Raw genomic sequence first — 14,816 nt, forward strand, 5'->3', positions numbered from 1 at the left:
TGCATTCTAGCAGTAGAATTTATTTTAATTAACTTTTAAAGAGACAAATACATCATTTTTCGACATAATCTCCTTGCTTTTCAATACACTTTGTCTATCTGTCAACAAGCTTTTGTACTCCCTCATTAAAAATGTTTTAGGCTGAGTTGCGAGCCACGAATGCACCACTGTCTTCACTTCTTCATCAGAAGTGAATCTTTGTCCTAGTTGGGCTGCTTTCAGGGGACCAAACAGGTGAAAGTCTGATGGAGGAAGATCAGGACTATAGGGAGGATGCTTTTAACACCTCCAAATGAAGTTTTTGCAGAGTGTTGACAATGTGGGCAGAGGTGTGTGAATGTGCATTGTCACGCAAGATCACAATGCTCTTGGATAGCAGTCCTCTGCGTTTAATCCGAAGTTGAGGCTTCTGCTCTTTAATAAGCATCTCACTGTAACGAACACTGTTGATTGTTGAACCTTTTCCTTATAATGTTCCAATACTGGCCCTTGAGAATCCCAGAAAATTGTAAGCATCAATTTTCCAGCTGATGGTTGACTTTTGAACTTTTTCTTGGTCGGAGATTGAGGATGTTTCCATTCCATACTCAGCTGTTTACTCTCAGGCTCATAGTGATGAATCCATGTCTCGTCACCAGTAATGATACTCTTTAAGAAATTTTCACCTTCCTTAGAGTATCGGTCCAAATTTTGTTTGCAGATATCCAAATGCTTCTGTTTATGCTCTTCTGTGAGTTGTTTTGGTACCTATCTTACACCAACTTTTCAAAACCTAAGTCTGTCATGGATTACTTCCTTCACTCTCTTTGTGATGTGGTATTACGTTGGAAAAAACCTCTCATTGTGTCTTTTCTACTGTAGATGGATATTTTGGTTGTTTCCAGTTTCAGCATAAAATAATAACCAGACTACTTTTTGTGCCTTACAACTCATTCCTGGCTCTTTACTGAGATCCATTCTGATACATGTAAAAAAAATTTTTTCAGTCCCATAAAACAAAAGTTGCAGCTGTGTCCAGTCCTTGTTCCTTGTTACCCTAAAACAAACAACCTGTTGATTACTAATTTTGGTTCAAATGCATCACTAATTGCTTTCTGTTTTGCATTTTTTTTTAAGCACAAAAGATTTTTTTTGGTATCTAACTTCAGACAAAGCTAGTGTTCCAGATCACTTCAGGGAAAACAAACATACATACTTGATAAAAATCTGTACACCAAAGAAAGTGATATGTATAAATTATGGACAGCAATCTTTTATAGCATCATTTCTATCAAAACTGCTTCATGCCTATCCTGTCACAGCAGGTTGTCTCCCATAAAACCACTGAACATCTTACATTTCTCTCTCTCTCCTTCTCTTTCTCCCTTTTCATCCCTCGACCTCACTTCTCTGTTTAGGTGACATGATTTCTCTGTTTGCAATTGTTTTCCTCTTCTCTTATTAGTAAATGATACCAAGAAGTAGACAAAAGCCAATTACAGTAATGTTTGCACTGGAAAACATGTGACCCGCAGCTTTTGACTCAGATGGAAAAGTGAGAAAGGGGAAAGAAAACTTATTTGCATTGGTTAAATTTCGAGAAAATGAACTCCTGTCTTGGCCAAAAAGCAAAGTAGGATCTTCCTTTTAGAAAGTAGCCAGGTTCCAGGGGCGACAGGAACTCATGAACAATCTATAAATTTTGTTCTTAACGTGATGGGAGTGTGGAAGCACATTGCAAAATACCAAGGCACAGTGCAAACACAATGGGATTGATGTTCCCTTAAGATTGATGTGGGCTGAAGCACTTAGGGACACCAGAGAAAGGAGATGCAAGGAGCCTTTTCTGCGTCATTTCCCTTGCCCTTTACTCAGGACACATATCAGAGAACTAAGTCCGTCCCTGAAAGCCACTAGCGTTCTTCAAGGAGCCTCTGTGACTGAAAATTACAAACAAAACCTACATGTATCAGGCTTAAAACTAGGGTAACAGTCTGATTCCACTTCGTTGAGAGGTTAGTTTGGTTCCAGTGAGGAGAGTACAGAGGCCTCAAGTTGTCTGGAAAAGCTGTTAGTTGCGGTGAGGACACCCCTTTTAGTGCTCTCGACTCCCGCAGTTGCCTAGAGGGGCTGACCTCTGTGCCAAACTTGCACCTCACCTGAGGGTTTCTATCCAATTTGCAGAATACAGTTTCTTACACTCTAGCTCATTTTTATCCTTTCTTCTTTTGCCGTTACATCAGCAGGTAAAATTTCTACTTAAGGATTTAAACAGCTGCTACTCCCATTCGTGTAGTCCTGGCCGAGTGGTTATAGGCGATAGACTAGATAACCCATTGGGGTCTCCCCGGGCAGGTTCAAATCCTGCCGACTACGAAGCACATGCTCTGGGGTTGGCGAGGAAATACAAACCTTATCATTGCAAAGCACACGTGCTTACCTTTCTTCTGTAGCCTTCCAGGTAACCCTTTTCTTCACCTCTGCATTTTCTGCCTTGGAAATTCTTAAGTCTTTCTGGAGTCAACGGATACCCCTTTTAGGTTTTAGCAACTACCTCCCGTGTTCACTAGATTCAAATCATGGCCGTGAGTGTGGATAGGAACCAGTACACAAACAAAGGCAGCTAGCGAGAGCTTTTTTTATTTTTCCTCTTTGTCTTTTATCGTAAGGTTCTGACATAGCGCCATCGGCGGCCGTCCCACTGTGCTCCTGTTCTGGGAAGTGAGGGAGGGACTGGAGTGGACTCAAGGCTAGACGTGGACATGTTCGGCTCGGCAGCTGAACCGCATAATGTATGGCTCATAGCAGGGAGCGTAGCCTACACAGTGAAGTAATAAAGACAACAGCGAGCAACCGCATGAAAATTCCTCCAGAGGAGCATACTGTCTCTTTCCACGTTAATGCTGTAGGGTATATCTCTACCTGTCATGCTGGAGACCGTGGTTCGATTCCCCTACACGTTGGCCATTGTCTCTTCTAGTTAACCACCAAGGAATGGGGTTCAGGAAGTAATATCAAGAGAGGATGGCCTCTCCACAATTATCAAGTGATCCAGCCGGTTTGGTGACAGGTGAAAATTACATCTTGATGTGATGTAAATATATACTATTATGTGTATATATGTTATATATATATATACACTTCTAAAAGTATTTTAAAAGTATATATATATGTGTGTGTATGTGTGTGTGTGTGTGTGTGTACTTTTCTCTCGTATATGACAGAGAGAGAAAAGGAAAAGAAAATACAGTAATATGCTAAATATGCTAACATTTATGGACTGGGGTAGCCAGGAATTCTCTATTTTCTTGTAATTTTTCTGTCAGCCTGAAATTATTTCAAAGTTATTTTAAAATAAAAAGTAAAAAGAAAAAAAACTAATAAAACCATAAATGAAAAATATATTCATTGACATTTAAAAGCACAGAAGTGCAATTTGAACCATAGATATGATAGAGATAAGAAGTAAATAATGAATAAGAATTCAGAACTGATGAAGGAATGGGATGCAAACTGCTATAGAGGGCAAGGAAATTCATAACGTGAGGAAAGCTAAATAGAGATTGCAGGCCTTAAAACAACATTGTTTAATAATGACTACATTTTAGGATATGAAAATAAGATGGTACTATAATTCAAAAGAGCAATGAGAAATGCAAGTCAAAGCCACAATGAGGTATCACCTCACACCTGTCAGAATGGCCATCATCACAAAATCTGGAAACAACAAATGTTGGAGAGGGTGTGGAGAAAAGGGAACTCTCCTGCACTGTTGGTGGGAATGTAAGTTGGTACAGCCACTATGGAAAACAATTTCGAGGTTCCTTAAAAAACTACAAATAGAACTACCATATGATCCAGTAATCCCACTCCTGGGCATATACCCAAAGAAAACCATTATCCCAAAAGAAACATGTACCATAATGTTCACTGCAGCACTATTCACAATAGCCAGGACATGGAAGCAACTGAAATGCCCATCAACAAATGAATGGATAAAGAAGATGTGGCATATATATACAATGGAATATTACTCAGATGTAAAAAGGGATGAGATGGAGCTATATGTAATGAGGTGGATAGACCTACAGTCTGTCATACAGAGTGAAGTAAGTCAGAAAGAGAAAGACAAATATTGTATGCTAACTCACACATACAGAATCTAAAAATGGTACTGATGAACTCAGTGACAAGAACAAGGACGCAGATGCAGAGAATGGACTGGAGAACTCGAGGTTTGGGGGGCAGGGGGTGAAGGGGAAGCTGAGATGAAGCGAGAGAGTAGCACATATATATACTACCAACTGTAAATAGATAGCTAGTGGGAAGTTGTTGTATAACAAAGGGAGTTCAACTCGAGGATGGAAGATGCCTTAGAGGACTGGGACGGGGAGGGTGGGGGGGAGTCAAGGGAGGGAGGGAATATGGGGATATGTGTATAAAAACAGATGATTGAACTTAGTGTACCCCCCAAAAAATAATAAATAAATAAATAAAATTAAAAAAATATATATATTAAAAAAAAAAAAAAGCAATAACATGTATGATGAGAAGATGTGACCAAATCCGAATTGTTCTTTGCTCCCTTATAACGATGAATAAGGTTAGAATTAGATGTACACTCAAAACATGATACATATTTTGGACCAACTGCTGAATGGATGAATGTTAAAGTCAGTATTTCTGTGAGCCATGTTCAAAGCCAAACAACTTTTGTTGTTTTAATGAAGGAACATCCTTCTAAGATATAAGAATAAATCTGAAATTTTAATTTAAAATTAATTTTTAACATTTTGTCATCAAACTTTGATGGTCAAATTTAAAAGTTAATATTATTGTGCAGCACTGTCAGACACTAGATTATTTCATCAGTAATTCTGTTGCTCAGTTGAGTGATCAAAGTCCATTCCTTTTCACCTATTATTGAATCTCATTTGTCTCTATTACTTCTTTTCATCATAGACAAAATATTCTTTTTTTATTTTTTTACAGAGGAAAAAATGATTGATCATAGATAAGAACTATAAAGGCATTGATGAGCAATCAACACAGCCAGGGCTTGAAGGGTCACATCCTTGAGAGAAGGGAAACACATGACATGGGTTTATTTTGCAGCATTTTAGAATAGACTTCAAGTGGAAAGAAGCAGTTGCACTGGACTGAGGAGACATTCATCAGTGTTTGGCTACCAAAATCCATAGGACCTGAGGGTCAAAATTCAGATGATGAGGGAACCACAGAGAAGGAGCTCAAATTTCTATGTATAAATTCTCCTTACATCATTGGCTAATTCCTAAATTGCACACACACAGGAAGATATTCCAAATCTCTATAGGAAAGTGCAGCTGGAAGGCTAATGATCTGTAGAGATTCAGCAGCTGCTTAGTTCTGGAAAAACAGAGGTTAAAGTTCATGCCTCTCCCAGTTGGAGGGAACCTGATAAACACTATCAGCTGTCACTTGAGACTTCAGAAGCATATCTCTTAGCAGTAAGTGACAAACCCAGCCATAAGGACCAAACAAAAAAGGTAAGGGTTATGTAAAGAAAAGCTGACATAGACCGACCGTAACAAAGGCCCAATCTTTGTATATAACAGAAAGACTACCAGAAAACTCTGAATGTTTGGAAAGAAAGCAATACATATCTATATAATCCATGGGTCAAAGAATAAAACAATAGAAATTTTAAAATACTTTGAGCTGAATGATAATGAAAATATAATACATCATATTTTGAAGTAGCTAAAGCTATTTTTAGAGGGAAATTTTTATTTTTAATTGCATGTATTAGAACAAGGGAAAGGTTGAAAATCAGTGATATAACTCAAGAAGCTATAAAAAGCTGGGAACTTGAATGCAAAAAGTAGAAGGAACTATTAAAATAAGTGCAGAAATCAATAAATGGAAAACATACATCAGAGAAAATCAACAAAGTAAAAGGTTGGTTCTTTGAAAAGACTGATAAAATAGATAAACCAAACAAGACTAGCCAAGAAAAAAAGAGAGTAAGATAAGACACAAAATACCACATCAGGAAGGAAATAGATGATATTCATATATATCCTAAATATATTTTAAAAACAAGAAAGGTATTATAAACATCTTTATGTCATTATACATGAAGCACTTGATAAAACGGATACATTCTTTGAAAAATACAACATACCACAACAGACACAGAAAGCAATAGGAAATCTGAATTGTCCTATGCCTGTTAAAGAAATTAAATCCATAATTTAAAAAGTCACTCATATAAACTTCCAGGCCTAGGTAGAATCTTTTGTGAATTCTTCTATACAAATAAGAGATAATATCAATCTTACAGAAACCCTTTCAGAGAAAAGAAAATATTCTCTATCTTGATTGTGGTGATTATTACACAAGTATATGCAAAAATTTATCAAACTGTATAATTAAGATTTTCGGTCTCTTCAGTGTGCAAATTGCACCTAAATTTAGAAAATGAGAAAAATTAAGGCAAAGTAAGGATGGTTTAACTCAAACAAAAGTAATGAGAATTCTTCACTAGTAGATGTGCATTATAAGACATAATAAAAGATATTCTTGAGGTTAAAGAAATAAAGAATTTGAAAATTGGAATTGATAGGTGAATTAACATGGTAGCTAGTTTCATGGTCAATATACAATACATCAAGGGTATTCATGTGTACCAACAACAAACAATTGGAAATTAAAAATTTTAAAGTTCCAATTTCAATAGCATCAAAAATGACAATTGCTTAGGAGTAAATCTAATAAAAGATGTGAAGCTAGCTACACTAAAATCTTTTATGTATAAGTAAAAATCAATCCAAAGAGAAGAAATAAAATAATATAAATACTTTCAATCTAAAAGGAGTCAAGGAAGCAGAAATTAGAGAACAAGAACACACTGGCAAAATTAAAAGAAGAGTAAGATGGTAGACTAAAACAACTAAATAAATATTTATCGTGAATATAAGTAGACTAAATATTTCAATTAAAAAACAGAGGTTGTCAAAATGGAAAAAAATTTATCCTAAACTATATGTTTTTTACAAGGTATACAGTTTAACATATGGGTTTTAAAGAAGGATTAAAGTAAAAGAATGTAAAAGACATATCAGAACAAGTAACCAAAAAAGACAGACCAAAACCATTTTAGCAATAATAATTTGGTGTTTGTAGACTCTCAAGAAAGTAGCATTACTAGAAATAATGAGGCTATTTCATAACCTCAAGGGTCAATTTAGTAAGAAGATATGGCAATCTTATATTTGTATGCAAATAATAACAGCTTCAAAGTATAGAAAACAAAAGATTGGTAGAATGAAGCAACTGACAAAGGATTAATCTCCAAAATATATAAGCAGCTCATGCAGCTCAACATCAAAAAACAAACAACCCCATCCAAAAATGGGCAGCAGACCTAAACAGACACTTCTCCAAAGAAGACATACAGATGGCCAACAAACACATGAAAAGATGCTCAATATCACTAATCATTAGAGAAATGCAAATCAAAACCACAATGAGGTATCACCTCACACCAGTCAGAATGGCCATCATCAAAAAATCTAGGAACAATAAATGCTGGAGAGGGTGTGGAGAAAAGGGAACCCTCCTGCACTGTTGGTGGGAATGTAAATTGGTACAGCCACTGTGGAAAACAGTATGGAGGTTCCTTAAAAAACTAAAAATGGAACTACCATATGACCTAGCAATCCCACTACTGGGCATATACCCAGAGAAAACCACAATTCAAAAAGATACATGTGTGCCACATCTTCTTTATCCATTCATCTGTTGATGGGCATTTAGGTTGCTTCCATGTCCTGGCTATTGTAAATAGTGCTGCAATGAACATTGTGGTACATGATGTAGAGAATGGACTTGAGGACACGGGACTGGGGTGGGGGCGAAGGGGAAGTAGGGACAAAGTGAGAGAGTAGCATAGACATTTACACTACCAACTGTAAAAGAGATAGCTAGTGGGAAGTTGCTGTATAACAAAAGGAGATCAACTTGATGATGGGTGATTCATTAGAGGGCCAGGACAGGGATGGGGGGAGGGAGTCGCGGGAGGGAGGGGATATGGGGATATATGTATAAATACAGCTGACTCATTTTGGTGTACCTCAAAAACTGGTACAAGAGTGTAAAGCAAATATATTCCAATAAAGAGCTTAAAAAATAAAATAAACAGGAAAAAAAAAAAGATACATGTACCACAATGCTCATTGCAGCATTACTTACAATAGCCAGGGCATGGAAGCAACCTAAATGTCCATCAACAGATGAATGGATAAAGAAGATGTGGCACATATATACAATGGAATATTACTCACCCATAAAAAGGAATGAAATTGAGTTATTTGTAGTGAGGTGGATGGATCTAGAGTCTGTCATACAGAGTGAAGTAAGTCAGAAAGAGAAAAACAAATACCGTATGCTAACACATACACATGAAATAAAAAAAAATGGTATTGATGAACTCAGTGGCAGAGGAAGAATAAAGACGCAGGTGTAGAGAACAGACTTGAGGACATGGGGAGGTGGGGAAGGAGAAGCTGGAACAAAGTGAAAGAGTAGTATTGACATTTATATACTACCAAATGTAAAATAGATGGCTAGTGAGAAGCAACTGCCTAACACAGGGACATCAACTCGATTTGTGATGACCTAGAGGGGTGGGATAGGGAGGGTGGGAGAGAGGCTCAAGAGGGAGGGGATGTGGGGATATATGTATAAATACAGCTGATTCGCTTTGTTGTACAGTGGAAACTGGTGCAACAGTGTAAAGCTATTATACTACAGTAAATATTGGGAAAGAAAAGATTGGCAGAGCTAAATGGAGAAATAGAAAAATCCATAATCATAGTTGAATATTTTAACACTTCTATAGAAATAACTAATGGGACAAACAGACAAAAATTTAGTCAGAAGATTTTAAGCAGTAGGATTAATACTGTACCCAACTGAAGAATATCTTTGTTTTTGAGATATACATGAAATATATAACAAAATCACTAAATGCTAAGCATAATGCAGGTCTCAATAAATTTCAAAAGATTGAGGTCACACAGAATATGTTCTCTGAGCACAGTATAACCAAATAAAGATCAATATCAATAACAGATAAATAGAGAATTCCCAAATGTTGCAAAATTAAGTATTACAGTGCTAAATAATCCCATGGGTCAAATAAATTTTTTTAAACTATAAAATATTTTTAACTGAATGATAATGAAAATAGGATATATCACAGCTTGTGACACGAAGCTAAAACAGCACTTAAAGTCAAATTTTTAGCTCCAGAATCACATACTAAAAAGAAGAAAAACTGAGATTTAATGATCTAAGCTTTCATCTTAAGAACCTAAGCTAAAAAATCTAGCAAGGTTTTAGAGTTTAAAAAAATTAAACTCTAAAAATTAGAAGGAAAGAAACAATGAGAATAAGAGCTGCAATCACTGAAAAAGAAAGGAAAAATGGACAAAAATCAACAAAGCAAAAATTCACTTTTTAGTTAGTAAAATTGCTACCCCAAATCAAGACTGATTTTTTTAAAGAAAAAAAGAAAAATTTATCATGGCTAAAAGGAGGACAACATTAAACATCTTGCTGGTATCAAGATTAGAATCAGAGGATAAAATGAATAGTTTTGGGGAATAATTTGACAATAGAAGGTAAATTACAGGTTTTTATATAAAAACAACTTACCAAAGCAGACACAAAAAGAAATGAAGTTTATTTAGAGAAGAGCTAACACCCATCCTTCTCAAACTCTTTCAAAAAATTGCAGAGGAAGGAACACTCCCAAACTCATTTTATGAGGCCACCATCACCCTGATACCAAAACCAGACAAAGATACTACAAAAAAAGAAAATTACACACCAATATCACTGATGAATTTAGATGCAAAAATCCTCAACAAAATACTAGCCAACAGAATCCAGCAACACATTAAAAGGATCATACACCATGATCAAGTGGGGTTTATCCCTGGAATGCAAGGATTCAATATACGCAAATCAATCAATGTGATACACCATATTAATAAATTGAAGGATAAAAATCACATGATCATCTCAATAGATGCAGAAAAAGCTTTTGACAAAATTCAACACCCATTTATGATAAAAACTCTCCAGACGGTGGGCATAGAAGGATCCTACCTCAACATAATAAAGACCATATACGACAAACCCACAGCAAACATCATTCTCAATGGTGAAAAACTGAAAGCATTCCCTCTAAGATCAGGAACAAGACAAGGATGCCCACTCTCTCCACTACTATTCAACATAGTTTTGGAAGTCCTTGCCACAGCAATCAGAGAAGAAAAAGAAATAAAAGGAATCTAAATTGGAAAAGACGTAAAACTGTCACTGTTCTCAGATGACATGATACTATACATAGAAAATCCTAAAGATGCTACCAGAAAACTACACTGTTAGTGGGAATGTAAATTGATACAGCCACTATGGAAACCAGTATGGAGGTTCCTTGCAAAACTAAAATTAGAGTTACCATATGACCCAGCAATCCCACTACTGGGCATATACCCAGAGAACACCATAATTCAGAAAGACACATGCACTCCAATGTTCATGGCAGCACTATTTACAATAGCCAGGACATGAAAGCAACCTAAATGTCCATCAACAGATGAATGGATAAAAAAGATGTGCTACATATATACAATGGAATATTACTCAGCTGTAAAAAGCAATGAAACTGGGACATTTGTAGAGACATGGATGGACCTAGAGACTGTCATACAGAGTGAAGTGACTCAGAAAAAGAAAAACAAATATCATATATTAACACATATATGTGGACTATAGAAAAATGGTACAAATCAACTGGTTTGCAAGGCAGAAATAGAGACACAGATGTAGAGAACAAACATATGGACACCAAGTGGGGAAAGTGGGGAGGGTTGGCGGGGAATGAATTGGGAGATTGGGATTGCCATATATACATTACTAATAAGAAAAAAAATACCAAATTGTACACTAAATATATGCAGTTTATTGTATGTTAACTGTATCTCAATAAAAGTTCTTAAAAAAAAAAGAAATGAAAAGTTTAAATAATCTGAAGTTCAAAAAGAAATTAAAAGCATAATTACCTTCTAGATTACTCAATCTAAACATCATAGATTGAGTGGCCTAAGCAACAGAAATTAATTTTCTCACAGTTCTGGAGGCTGGAAGTCCGAGATCAAGGTGTCAACAGGTTTAGTTTCTCCTGAGGCCTCTTCCCTTGGCTTTTAGACAGTTACCTTCTCTCTCTGTCCTCACCTAGTCTTTCCTCTGGGCATGCTTTTCCCTGGCATCTCTTTGTGCCCAAATTTCCTCTTCTTATAACGATACTAGTCAGGTTAAATTAGTGCTCATTTTGAAGCCTCATTTTAACTTAATTCCCAACTCTTTTTATGAGACCAGGATAATCTTCATACTGAAATCTGACAACGATATTACTAGAGAAGAAATTACAGGTCAAACTTTGTGTTAAACATTCTAGATGCAAAACCAGTAAACAAAATAATAGCAATCAGAACCAGTAATATATAGAGAAAAGAGTCCAACTAAAAAGGTAATGCTTGTTTTAGTAATATGAAATTTGTTTAACATATTGAAAAATCAGTCACTTTAAATTTATTACAAAATGTAAGAGAAAACAAATGATCATATTAGTAGATGCAGGAAAAACATTTGAAGAAATTCAATGCAAATCATTAAGAATCTTCAGCAGTCTAGGAATAGGAAGGAGATTTTTTTAAATTTATTTATTTATTTATTTATTTGGCTGCTATGAGTCTTAGTTGTGACATGTGGGATCTTCGTTGTTACATGCAGAATCTTTAGTTGTGGCATACGGGATCTAGTTCCTTGACCAGGGATCGAAGCCAGGCCCCCTGCATTGGGAGCAAGGAGTCTTAACCACTGGAACACCAGGGAAGTCCCTAGAAAGGAGATTTCTTAATCTCATAATGCATATATACAAAATTCTACATCTAATATCCCAATTGTGGGAAATATTTGATACTTTTGCCCAGTTATTGGGACCAGGACACACAGGACCACTATCACCACTGCTATTGAACATTGTATTGGGGGTCTTAGGCCATGAAATAAGACAAAGAAAAGATATTAAGATTGGAAATGAAGAAATAGGACTGTCATCATTTGCCGATGATATGATTAAGTGCTTGGAAAATCCTTCCAGATCTACAGATTATTAGAATTAATAAGTAAAAATAGTAAATTTACTGAATACTCAAATATATGTTATATTCAAAAATAGACAATTTTTTGTCATTTACAATAAGAAAACTATCAATATCCTAATAATAAATACAGTAATAATGTAACAGACATGTGCAAGAGTGCTATATTAAAAGCTCCAAATTACTGTGCAGAAAATTTTTAATAATATCTAAATAAATGAAAAGATACATCATATTTATTGATTGAAAGACTCAGATTCAATATATTTGAAATAAAATGCTCATAGAGGACTAATGACAGAATTGACAAACTGTCTCTAAAATATACATTCAGGTGGAAAGGACCTAGAATAGTCAAGGAAATCTTGCAAAGGAAGAACAAATCTGGGGGTCTTTTACTACCACATAACAAGACTTATTCTAAAGCTATACTGATTAATAGAATATACTATTGCGTAAAGATAAAGAGATCATTGGAAGAAAACAGATGTGCTGATACAAAACCACATACATATAACAAAGTGTCACCACAATTCAAAGGGGAAAATGATAGATTTTTCAAAAGGTGGTGCTCGGTCAACTGGATATACAAAGGAAAACAATATAGATGTTGGTCTCTTCTGTAAACTATTCCCTAAACTAATTTAAGATGGTTTAAACACCTAAATGTGCAAGGTAAAATAATAAAATTTGCAGAGAAAACAGGAAGCTATCTTAATGAACTTTGGGTTGCCAAGGATTTCCCGTTTAATAAGCACAAAAAGCAATAAACATAAAAGATAGATAAATTAGACTTCTTTAAACTTAAGGACTTCTGTATACCCAAAGATACCTTTAACAATGTGAAAAGGAGCAGAGTGGAAGATGTTTTTAAATGTATATCTGACAAAAATTATGTCTGGACTATATATAGAATTCCTTAAAATTAACAATAAAAAGGACAATATGTAATAAATCAGAGAGTGGGAATCTGGGTAGTATCTCTTGGGATGATGGCTGATAAGCTGGTCACTAACTGTGGGGGTCCTCTTTCAAGGACAGTGTCAATCAACTTCCTCTCAATGACACATTGTTTTTAATCCTCTGGGAAGGGCCTCCGTTTTTAACAGAACATTTCAGCTTCAATGTCTGTACAGTAGATTGCCAGTAATCATCTATTTCCATCTCTTCCAAGTGACCTTCCTGTACTACAGGGGCTAAAAGGTTAAAACTATATTTCCCTAGCTCCCTTGCAGCTAGGTGTGATTTAAGCTTTTTCTCAGAGTTTTCTAAGGTGGAAATAAGGCACTTTATAGTTTAGTTTGTTTTGTGCTAACAAGCGTTGCCATGGACACAGTGGGATTTTTCTGCAGAGGAATACAGAGTGAGGGGCATCAGTGGTTTTGCTAACTCACATCTAGGAGCATGGCATACTCCAGAACATGTAGTTCTTATAGTGTGGTCCCCAGACCAACACTAGCAGCAGCATTTGGCAACTTGCCTAGAAATGTAAATTGCTTTCTGATTGTTCTGTGTTTGTCTATTTGTTACCCATTAATCACAGGGCCAAATTAACCACCAGAGTTGTTTACATTTTCTGCTATCTGGAGCCCACACCCTGAACCACCTCCTTTATCTATCTCTCACACATCAAGCCAATATTTCTCCTGCCCTAAATAAGCCCAGGGCCAGGTACCAGACAACTAGGGACAGGCCCTATGTCCCCAAACTCCCCAGATTATTAAAATGATCTGATCCTAAACCGTGTACTCTGACCTGCCTTTCCTTTCCTATGGAAATCCCAATAAAGTCTGTAACTTGTGCCTTTCTGTTGCTCTTTTTTGCCTCCTGACCAACACTGGTGCTTCCCCCTGTGGCCCTGAGTGGTTTCTAGAGGAACTGTTTCTAGGGAAACTGTGAGTAACATTAAACTTCTCTTCAATGGCATTGCCCTCTCCCTGTCATCTCTCAAGTCACCTTTGTAAATTAAGACCTGGTTAACTTGCTTTCTGTCATGATAGCTTTTGTACTAAATTTTGAGAGCCACTGCCCTACAGAGAGAACTGCTGTTGCAGAAGCCTAGAGATCTCTGCACTACAGTTCAGGCAACAGATGCTTGAAGTCAATGATTCCAGTAGCAGCATCTTGATTTCCTATTTTCTTCATTGTAGACAGAATGACAGCCTCTGGGACTAAGAAACTAAGGTCGAAATATAAGGAGAAAAACAAAAACGCAACAACCTGTTGCTTGGTTAACTTTAGAAAGAAATAACCCCTGTGCCGGCCAAAAATCAAACCAGATTATGAGCCTAAAGGTTTAGCAATGTCATGGCGAGGGAATACCAAGGCAGCTTTCCATGTCATTTTTCGCGCGGTCCACCTGGGGCACAAATCAGGGGAAGCAGTTTTCTGGCTGGAACCCACCTTGCGTCCTTCATCCAGGAGCCTTGGGCTCCAGGAAGCCAGAACATCCTGGACTAGAAGACGGTTAGGTCCTGACTCCTCCTCGACACGGGCTGGGTTTTGTGCGAGTGGTGGGGATTGCAGAAGCTCCCCAGAGTAGGCAGCTCTGTCTCTTTTCAGTGTTGTTGGTTCCAGGGGGTGTCCGAGAGGTTGGCCTTTCTTCCTAATTCTCGTTTC

Source organism: Hippopotamus amphibius, chromosome 11 (assembly GCF_030028045.1).
Source record: "Hippopotamus amphibius kiboko isolate mHipAmp2 chromosome 11, mHipAmp2.hap2, whole genome shotgun sequence".
NCBI classification, from domain to species: Eukaryota; Metazoa; Chordata; class Mammalia; order Artiodactyla; family Hippopotamidae; genus Hippopotamus; species Hippopotamus amphibius.